Source organism: Bison bison, unplaced genomic scaffold (genome assembly GCF_000754665.1).
Source record: "Bison bison bison isolate TAMUID 2011002044 unplaced genomic scaffold, Bison_UMD1.0 scf7180017864067, whole genome shotgun sequence".
NCBI lineage: Eukaryota > Metazoa > Chordata > Mammalia > Artiodactyla > Bovidae > Bison > Bison bison.
Window position 1 is genome coordinate 2,232,376 of NW_011494639.1, and position 10,010 is coordinate 2,242,385.

Genomic DNA, 10,010 nt, shown 5'->3' on the forward strand with positions numbered 1-10,010 from the left:
CTGAATCAGCCACTGCTTGTGGCCACTCTTACCTTCATGCAGGGAAAGGGGAGGGCTATCTCATCAGCACAGCCAGCCTATTACCACTGGTGAGCTCATTGGACAAGCTGTACCTTCCATCTGGCCCAGGGCTGGGCTCCTGACACCAAACAAACAATCCCCTGCAGGTGTATAAGTGGGATGTGGGGGAAGACCACCAGAAGAGTGTCGTTTGAGGGGAACCAAAAGCTGAAAGCATGAGCCCACACACAGACACTTACTTTTGCAATAGCTGAAATTACCATAACTAAGGTGATTTCTTAGTGATCTTCTTTGGAAGGCACTTTCTTTTTTTTTCTTCTTTTTTGGCTCCTTTGCATGGCCTGCAGGGTCTTGTTCCCTGACCAGGGATTGAACATCTGAGGACACAGCAGTGACAGCTTTGAGTCCTAACCACTAGACCACCAGGGAATTCCCTAGAAGACGTATATTTTAGAAGCAGAGAATTTGAGTTGGGAGGGCCCTTCAAATCCTCTAGTTTAGGGGGGAATTAGAGATGTTGTTTGACCCACAAAATTGTTTAAACATCAGGAGATTTCACAAAACATCCAGAGTCTTAGCATCTCTTAAAGAGTTAAATGCCTGGGACAGCGTGGGTTGGCAGCTCCATCAGGCAACAGCTGCCCATTTAAAGGGAGTCTACATGTAACAGTCGGGACAACCCCGCCCGACTGGATTCACTCATTTACTTTAATTGCCTGATCCTGCTGGCATATGACCTCGCAACCTCTAGTCCAGATATCCCTTTTTTAAAGGTGAGAAAACTGAGGCCCAGAGAGGTCAAGTGGTTTGCTTGAGGTCACATAGTAAATTAGCTGCAGAGCCAAGACTAGAGCTCAAGCCCAGAGCTCTTTCCTCCTGGATCCTGTTCAGCACCCTAGCCAGAGTGCGTTCTGACTGTGCTGCACTGGTTGCAAGTTACCCATGCGTCTGGACACTGTTGATACTATGGTGAACAAACCATGGTTCCAACTCTTGTGTCACCCTACTAAAGAACCAACGAGAGGGAATGAAGCAAGAAGAATTAAGGTAGAAATCAGGAGGAACTTCCTGGCTCTTCAAATGAGAGCTGGCAAGAGGCCATCCTGAGGTCTCTTTTGCTTGAGACATAACCTTATCTGCTTGGTCTGAGGAATCAGAACATCTTATGAGTCCCTGTGATGGCGCTTTGAAGCTGAAACTCCAATACTTTGGCCACCTGATACGAAGAGCTGACTCATTTGAAAAGACCCTGATGCTGGGAAAGATTAAAGGCGGGAAGAGAAGGGGACGACAGAGGGTGAGATGGTTGGATGGCATCACCGACTCAATGGACATGAGTTTGAGTAGGCTCTGGGATTTGGTGATGGACAGGGAGTCCTGGCGTGCTGCGGTCCATGGGGTTGCAAAGAGTCGGACACAACTGAGCGACTGAAATGACCTGAACTGTGAGGGCTCTAGAGGAATCTGTTCTGTGATCTCAAAAGAGCACTCTCAGGATTCAAACATCCCCAACGCGGCTTGAATCTGCAGTGTTCCCAGGCTTTTGCCCTCTGTCCCTGCTCAGGTGAGGCACTGCTGAGTCACTCATGAGTCTGAGTTTCAGGCAGTGGGATGTATGTTTCAGCACAGGCGCCCTGATTCACAACTATAGGAAATTGGGGAATTTCCCTCTCTGGCTCCCAGGCAACTCTTAGCTGGTAGTGTTGTTTAGTCACTCAGTCGTGTCCAACTCTTTTGCGACCCCATGGACTGTAGCCCACCAGCCTCCTCAGCCCACAGGATTTCCCAGGCAAGAATACTGGAGTGAGTTGCCATTTCCTCCTCCAGGAGATCTTCCCTACCCACAGATCGAATGCATATCTCCTGCATTACAGGTGGATTCTTTACCACTGAGCCACCAGGGAAGCCCTTAGCTGGTGAAGTGGGGTCTTTTTCATGACCCTGAAGCTTTAGCCTCTACAGTATGAAACACATGACAGTAAAGCCATGTGACCCAAATCCTACTCTTTTCTTGGCAGGGCAGAGGGCACGGCAACTGGACCCTTTCCCAGTGGCTCAGTACAGTGGAGAGTGTTCCTGGAAGCAGTGACAGCAAATAAGCTCTGAGACGAGCCTGAGCATCCGTGGGGCTGCTAAAGAAGGGGTGGGGACTGCAAGCTAAACAGTCCGATTCTCTGCTCTGTCAGAGGAACTCAGACCCCAGCCAGCTTCTGGAAGGCAATTCTGGAGCCCATCAGGTCTACCCTCAAGTCCTTTCAATGTCCTGGTTTATCTCTGGCTCCATCAAGGGTCTCAAGGGACTAGGGCTACAAGGAGCCTAACACACTGTCTGAACCACAGCCTAAATTGTAATGCATTTTGGTGTTGCCTCTTCCTCTGTCCCCTCTCCATCCATAGACTGCACCCCGGAATGCCATCCAAATCCTAGAAGCATTGAGATTTCTGCAGCAGAAATAAATACATAAATGAATCTCACGTTCCAACCTAGACAATGACTTTGGCTCGAGACTTTAGGAGAATTCCCAAGAAAGTGTTCACGATTATTTGTTTCTGACTCTTTTTATCCATGGACCAAGCTGAGCCCTGGTAAGTGTTCTCAGAGAAGCAGCCTTCTTTATTACAAACTTGGGTCTGTATGAGAGGAGCAGGAGGAGGAAAAACGAGACTCAGTAACCCCCTTGGAAGTATAAGAGTCCACTTCCATCTCCCCTGGCAAAGGAAGCTTTAGACCTGGAGACAAAAGAACCGAATAATAAGTTACAAGCACCTTGAACATGAATGTTCATAGTCCGCATTTCAGATACGCTGCTCTGCTGGGATAGAGTGATGCTGTGATTCTAACTTCACTGTCAGCACCAAACAACCGATCCTGTGCTTATCTGCGGCTGTGAAAGAGATCCTGGATATGAAAGCTCTCTGAAATTCACAAGTGGGTGGGAGGGCTTCTTACTGCCATTATCTATTTTTTGTTTCCTCCTGTAAATCATTCTCTCTATGCCTCAATCAAGTCTCTGGGGGCAGCAAGGCACAGGCCAGACAGAAACTCTGGTAAGCCACGAGTTCCCAGCACAGGGCCAGGCGGAGGGTAAACTCCAGGAGCATAGGACGATGTGTTGACTTCAGAAAAATGAGTTGTCTGGGGATACAGGATCTTTGGGGGGCAATGTGGTGAGAAACTGGGTTTTTTTGTTGTTGTTCAACGAGACTGATTGACCGAATGTGTTTTATCTTGTCTCCCTCCCCAGGCCATTCCAGTAAAATGACAATGAAGGAATTTAAAGAAAGGGTATTAACCCACAAGGTTAAGAGAGGACAAAAGCACGAGCAGGGAGATAAGATGGGATGAAAGATTTCAACAGAAAATATTACGAGATGAAATATTATTTCAACAAAAACAAGGAGTGGGGAGGTCTGATATTTTGATTATAAAGCTTTCAGTACTATTTGATTTTAAAGCAGACAAGACATAAAATTTAAGAAACATTTTATTACGAGGACTTCTTTCAAAAGAAAGGAGAAAGGGCCCCAGGGAGTCAGGAGAGACCTGGATGTCAAATCTTTCTTTGGTGCTTGGTCACAGCAGAGCTTGTCACTGTTGCTGTCTGAGCCCAAGCCTCTTCCTCTGAAGGGGGCTGAACAAATCCCACAGTTGCCTTCTAGTCCTAACAATTAACCACTTCTACAGGTAAGTTCTTGGAGAAGGCAATGGCACCCCACTCCAGTACTCTTGCCTGGAAAATCCCATGGATGGAGGAGCCTAGTAGGCTGCAGTCCATGGGGTGCCTAAGAGTCAGACACAACTGAGCAACTTCCCTTTCACTTTTCACTTTCATGCATTGGAGAAGGAAATGGCAACCCACTCCAGTGTTCTTGCCTGGAGAATCCCAGGGACGGGGGAGCCTGGTGGGCTGCCGTCTATGGGGTCGCACAGAGTCGGACACGACTGAAGTGACTTAGCAGCAGCACAGGTAAGTTCTATGGGCATAACTGACATCCTCAGAAAAACCTGTACTTTGGAATTAGTCCAAACTTGTCTCGAATTTCCCTTCTTGCAATTCCTGGCTGTGTGAACTGGCTGAGCCTCAGTTTACTCAGCTCACGCACAAGGATACTGCCCATGTCTCAGACCTGGCAAGAGGATTCAATGACATAAGTCAAGCAGCAAGTGTTCCTTTTCTCCACTGCTGCACCTCCCACCTTTAGGCAGGGATCTGGCACCAGGCATTGGCTTAGTTAAAACCCAGAGGGTTCAGAAATGAGTTTGGTTTGGTTTTGGTTTAGTTGCTAAGTCGTGTCCGACTCTTTGCAACCCCATGAACTGTAGCCTGCCAGGCTCCTCTGTCCATGGGATTTTCCAGGCAAGAACACTGGAGTGGGTTGCCATTTCTTTCTCCAGGGGATCTTCCCGACCCAGGAATCGAACCTGGGTCTCCTGCATTGCAGGCAGATTCTTTACTGACTGAGCTATGACAGAAATGAGTTACAGTGTATTTATTCTTGGGGCAGAGAGAACAGTGAAGCACCTCATTTCTGTTGATTGGACTACAGGCAAGGTCCAAGTGTGGATGTCTGAGCCTAGTGAATAATTCCTTTGGGGAGATGTCGTTAACTAAAGGGCAGACAAGGGAGGGCATAAATGAGAGGTTCTTTGACCAAGTACCTGCCCCACCTCCACCCCTCAATCCCTCCTCCCCTCCTCTGTGGGAATCTCTTAGCAGAGTCCACATACCCAGCCTCAACCTAGATTAGCCTCCTATTCAATTACTTGGGGTTCTGCAGAAAAGGTAAAGATGGTGTCCACAGGGATTTCCACTCTCTTGAGTGTCTCTGGACTTGCACACTGATTTCCACACTATGGGCTCCCTTCCACACTAATTTTTTTTTTTACATCACTTGAAACTTTAGCTGTATAACTTTCAAAAAGGTCATCCGATCTGGAGGCTGTCCCTGGGCGCTTACAGCCTGAACCACATCTCAGGAAACTTACTGCCTCCTATTGTCTTCCTCTACTCCTACTGAAGACCTCTGTTTAAACTTTCACTTATATATCCTTCTACTATTGTGCACCCCTCCCCAGCTTCCATCTCCACCCTAATCTCTCCTAAGGTCCTTTGTGAGCTCTAATTGGTTTACTTTCCTCGTAAACCATTCTGTAAGACTTAGAGGAGGAACTTACAGTTGCCAGGGGGAAGGAATAGTTAGGAAGTTTGAGATGGACATGTACAGGCTGCTATGTTTAAAACAGATAATCAAGTAGGACCTACTGTACAGCACAAGAAACTCTGCTCAATGTTATGTGGCAGCCTGGAGTGGAGGGGAGTTTGGGGGAGAATGGAAACATGTACATGTATGATGTGAGTCCCTTCGCTGTTCACCTGAAACTCTCACAATATTGCTAATCGGCCATGTTCCAATATAAAATTAAAAGTTTAAAAACATTTCTGTGACTCCTCAATGTTTATTGAGTCAAGAACCTTGATTCACTCATCCAACAAATGTTTACTGTGTATCTACTGTGGGCCAAGCTCTGTTCTAGGTGCTGGGGATACATCATTGAGCAAGAGAGATAAAATCTTCTGTTCTCCTAGTACTTATATTCCAGTGGTGGAGACAGAGTAACCAAGATAAATAAATACAGTAAGTAAAGTCAGTTGGTGATAAGTTCTAAAAACAAAAAGGACTTCCCTTGTGGCTCAGCTGGTAAAGAATCCACCTGCAATGCGAGAGACCAGGGTTTGATCCCTGGGTTGGGAAGATCCCCTGGAGAAGGGAACGGCTACCCACTCCAGTCCTCTGGCCCAGAGAATTCCATGGACTGTATAGTCCATGGGGTCACAAAGAGTTGGACACGACTGAGGGACTTTCACTTTCACACTTTCAGGAAAAAGAGGGGGTGAGGGGGAAGTAAAATTTTAGATAGACCCACCAGAGAGAAGATGACAATCTGAGTAAAAATCTAAGATCGTGAACTCTGAGGATAGCAGAGGGAAGATGGTTCCAGAAAGAGGGGCTGGCAAGTGCAAAGGCCCTGGGGTGAGAGCACATTTGCCCAATAAAGGATGAGCAGAGAGGTTGGAATGAAGCCCGAAGTTGGCAGAGAGTGAGGAGAGAACAGAGGTTGTTGGGCTGTGAGATTTGAGATCTGATGCTGCAGCTTTCACTCTGAGAGAGAGGAGGGGGCCACTAGGGGCTTTTGAGCAGAAGAGTGGCAAGGGGTGACTTGTTTTGCAGGATCAGTCTGGCTGCTGTGTTTCAGGTGGAGAGAAAGGAGAAAAGGGCCAGAGAGATGAGTTGAAAGGCTTCTTGCTGGCCCTCATCTGTTTGTCCAGTCGCATCTCTTACTATTCCACTGCCCTGCCACCCTAATCGATGCTTCTTCCCAAAACACACTTTGCAGCTGCTGACCTATCACCCTTGATGAAGCAGCTTCTGCTTGAAATAATCGTCACAACCAGAATAATTGCTGCTGCTTATTCAGCATCCATAATTCCATTCAATTTAAGTGTTGTCTAATTTCACTTACATGGTTTCATTTAATGTTTCTATTTTGTCCCTATTTCTTGGGAAAGCTGAGGTCTTTTACAAGTTGTTGCCAATGGCAAGGTCCCTGGGCCCAATCATAACATAGAGAACCATCGACACCTCTTTGTTCTCAAGTGAACCATTTGATTTCTTTGCGGGTCTCCAGACTGTGTGACCTTCTGAGCAATGCCTCACAGGAATGACCCACAAAGGGAGAGGAAGATGTTTAAAATGACCCTTGAAGATGAACATCAATTATCTGCATAGAAAAACCAAAGCAAAAGACATTTTAGTCAAAGAAAATAGCACTGCAAAGCACCACACAGAATGGTCAGGAAGTTGCAGTTTGCTGGCATGTAGCATTTATAGTGGAGAAGGCAATGGCACCCACTCCAGTGCTCTTGCCTGGAAAATCCCATGGGCAGAGGAGCCTGGTAGGCTGCAGTCCATGGGGTCGCTAAGAGTCCGACACGACTGAGCAACTTCACTGTCCCTTTTCACTTTCATGCATTGCAGAAGGAAATGGCGACCCACTCCAGTGTTCTTGCCTGGAGAATCCTGGAGACGGGGGAGCCTGGTGGGCTGCTGTCTATGGGGTCGCACAGAGTCAGACACGACTGAAGCAACTTAGCAGCAGCAGCAGCAGCATCATTTATAGGGAGGCATTAAGCAGGAAGCTATAACCAACCTAGATAGCATATTAAAAAGCAGAGACATTACTTTACCAACAAAGGTCCATGTAGTCAAAGCTATGGTCTTTCCAGTAGTCATGTATGGATGTGAGAGTTGGATGATAAAGAAAGCTGAGCACCAAAGAATTGATGCTTTTGAACTGTGGTGTTGGAGAAGACTCTTGAGAGTCCCTTGGACTGCAAGGAGATCCAACCAGTCCATCCTAAAGGAGATCAGTCCTGGGTGTTCATTGGAAGGACTGATGCTGAAGCTGAAATTCCAATACTTTGGCCACCTGATGCGAAGAACCAACTCATTTGAAAAGACCCTGACTCTGGGAAAGATTGAAGGCAGGAGGAGAAGGGGATGACAGAGCATGAGATGGTTGGATGGCGTATCCAACGCCATGGACATGAGCTTGAGTAAGCTCCAGGAGTTGGTGATGGACAGGGAGGCCTGGTGTGCTGTAGTCCATGGGGTAGCAAAGAGTCAGACACGACTGAGCGACTGAACTGAACTGATTAGGCAGGAAACAGAACTGAAAGGCCTTGAGGGTTATAGCAAACGGCTGGACTTTCTCTTGTTTACAGTGAGGGAGCATCGAAGGTTTTAGATAAACAAAAGTATTTCATTTCTAGCAAGGTGGGAATGCTGAGGACTGTGGCGACCTGGAGAGCGTGATCTCCTTTGAAAGGAAACAGCCCTAGTCTGGTTGGTAGTTGCTGTGCAGAAAGGCGGCCCAGTTTTGCCCACTGGGAAATCCAGATGCGTACATACAATCTTCCAACAGTTTATATGTTTGCAACAAGTTTTTCAAAAATCTTGATTGCCTGTAAACCACCCCCCAGGAGCTGCCCTTTGGGGACTACTGTCTGGGGTGTGAGTAAGCGCCGCTGTGTTCTCAGAGCTTGCCACAGGGCCTGGCAGTGAGTCAGTGTTCAAACACATTTGCTGAGTGCATGTGCATGGGTTATGTATTAGGATTCCCATCTTACACTGAGGAAACTGAGGCTCCTGGAGGGTAATAGATGGTGTGGGAAAGGCCACAGTCATGTTCAAGGTCAAATCTCTGAACTTGGAAATCAGCAGAATGTCTTGTAAGAGAGACGGCTTAAGAGTAGAAGAGTAGAAACAGCTCTTCATCAGACCCCTCTGCCAGCCCCCAGCCCCTACCCAGGTCGTGGGGACAGCCCCATGTCCTACGCGCACCTCCACCTGATTTCGACCCCGCTGGGGAACTCCCCATCCCACTCTCTGGGGCTGTTTTCCCTCTCTCTTGTTCAGACCTAGGAATCGGAGATGAGGCAGCCCATTCCCCACCTGTCCCTCCTCAGCCCACTGACATCTGTAAAATGTTGAGTTGCCAGCAGTAACAGTCTCTTTGGGGCCTTTCAGATCCAAACAAGGACCCATCAGATCTTGCTGGCCAGGAGTCTGGCCGACTAAATCCCTAAGGGTACCAGGTAGCCTCAAGGCTTTTCCTGCTCTCGATCACTATTTACAAACATTTATCAGCAGAGCTGGGCAGAGCTGCTGCATACATAGAAATGAAAGGAGGTGGGAAAACAGGAGAGCCAGGGAAGGAGAATTTGGGGAAATAGAATATCAGTGTTGGAGGCTTCTAAAATCAGAGTCAGGATTTCTGCTAAGACGCGCTCAGTTGACATAAAATCAGTCCTTCCTTCCCTTCTTTCTTCCTCTCTTCCTCCCTTCATCAAATCAGACCATAGGTTGGTTATTCAGTCAAGGAACACTTATTGATCAGTTCAGTTCAGTTCAGTTGCTCAGTCACGTCCGACTCTTTGCAACCTCATGAATCGCAGCATGCCAGGCCTCCCTGTCCATCACCAACTCCCGGAATTCACCCAAACTCATGTCCATCGAGTCGGTGATGCCATCCAGCCATTTCATCCTCTGTCGTCCCCTTCTCCTCCTGCCCCCAACCCCTCCCAGCATCAGAGCCTTTTCCAATGAGTTAACTCTTCGCATGAGGTGGCCAAAGTACTGGAGTCTCAGCTTTATCATCAGTCCTTCCAAAGAAATCCCAGGGCTGATCTCCTTCAGAATGGATTGGTTGGATCTCCTTGCAGTCCAAGGGACTCTCAAGAGTCTTCTCCAACACCACAGTTCAAAAGCATCAATCCTTTGGTGCTCAGCTTTCTTCACAGTCCAACTTTCACATCCATACATGACCACTGGAAAAACCATAGCCTCAGTGTTCAACAAATTCCCATAATTGGCAGGTAATCATTTGAATGATGCCCATGACCTAAGTGTGTCACACTTTATTCACTTTTAGTTTATTAAGGATAACGTGAGAAGGAAACACTAGCATGTTTTACCAACTATTACAGTTGGCGGGGGAAAGCTGTTGTTGTTCCCTATACAATTCTTAGAGTAATCCGCCAGTTTCTGGACTCCTTCCAGGATCTCGGATCTGAAAGCACGGTCGCGGCTCAGTGCTCTGCTTTCCCTACCAGAACCCCCTTCTGCTGCCTTGTTTGCCAGTCAATTCATCTTGCACACATTCATTTTCCTTAAATGGATTTATTTTCAAGTCCACTCAAGGGGGGAGTTTTCTTAAATTTAATTTTTAAAAGAGACTTTCTTCTCCGAGGTCATTCAGCTGGGGTACATGGTGAGTAGGAAGCTGGCCAGGCCCGACCTGTCTGACCTCGTGCCCTTTCCATTAGGTCATGGAAGGGAACCCGAGCTGCCGAATGTTAAATCTCCTCCACGGGCCCAGAGTGATCTCCTGGACCATCTGTCTGTCCTGGGGGCGTGAAGAAGGCACG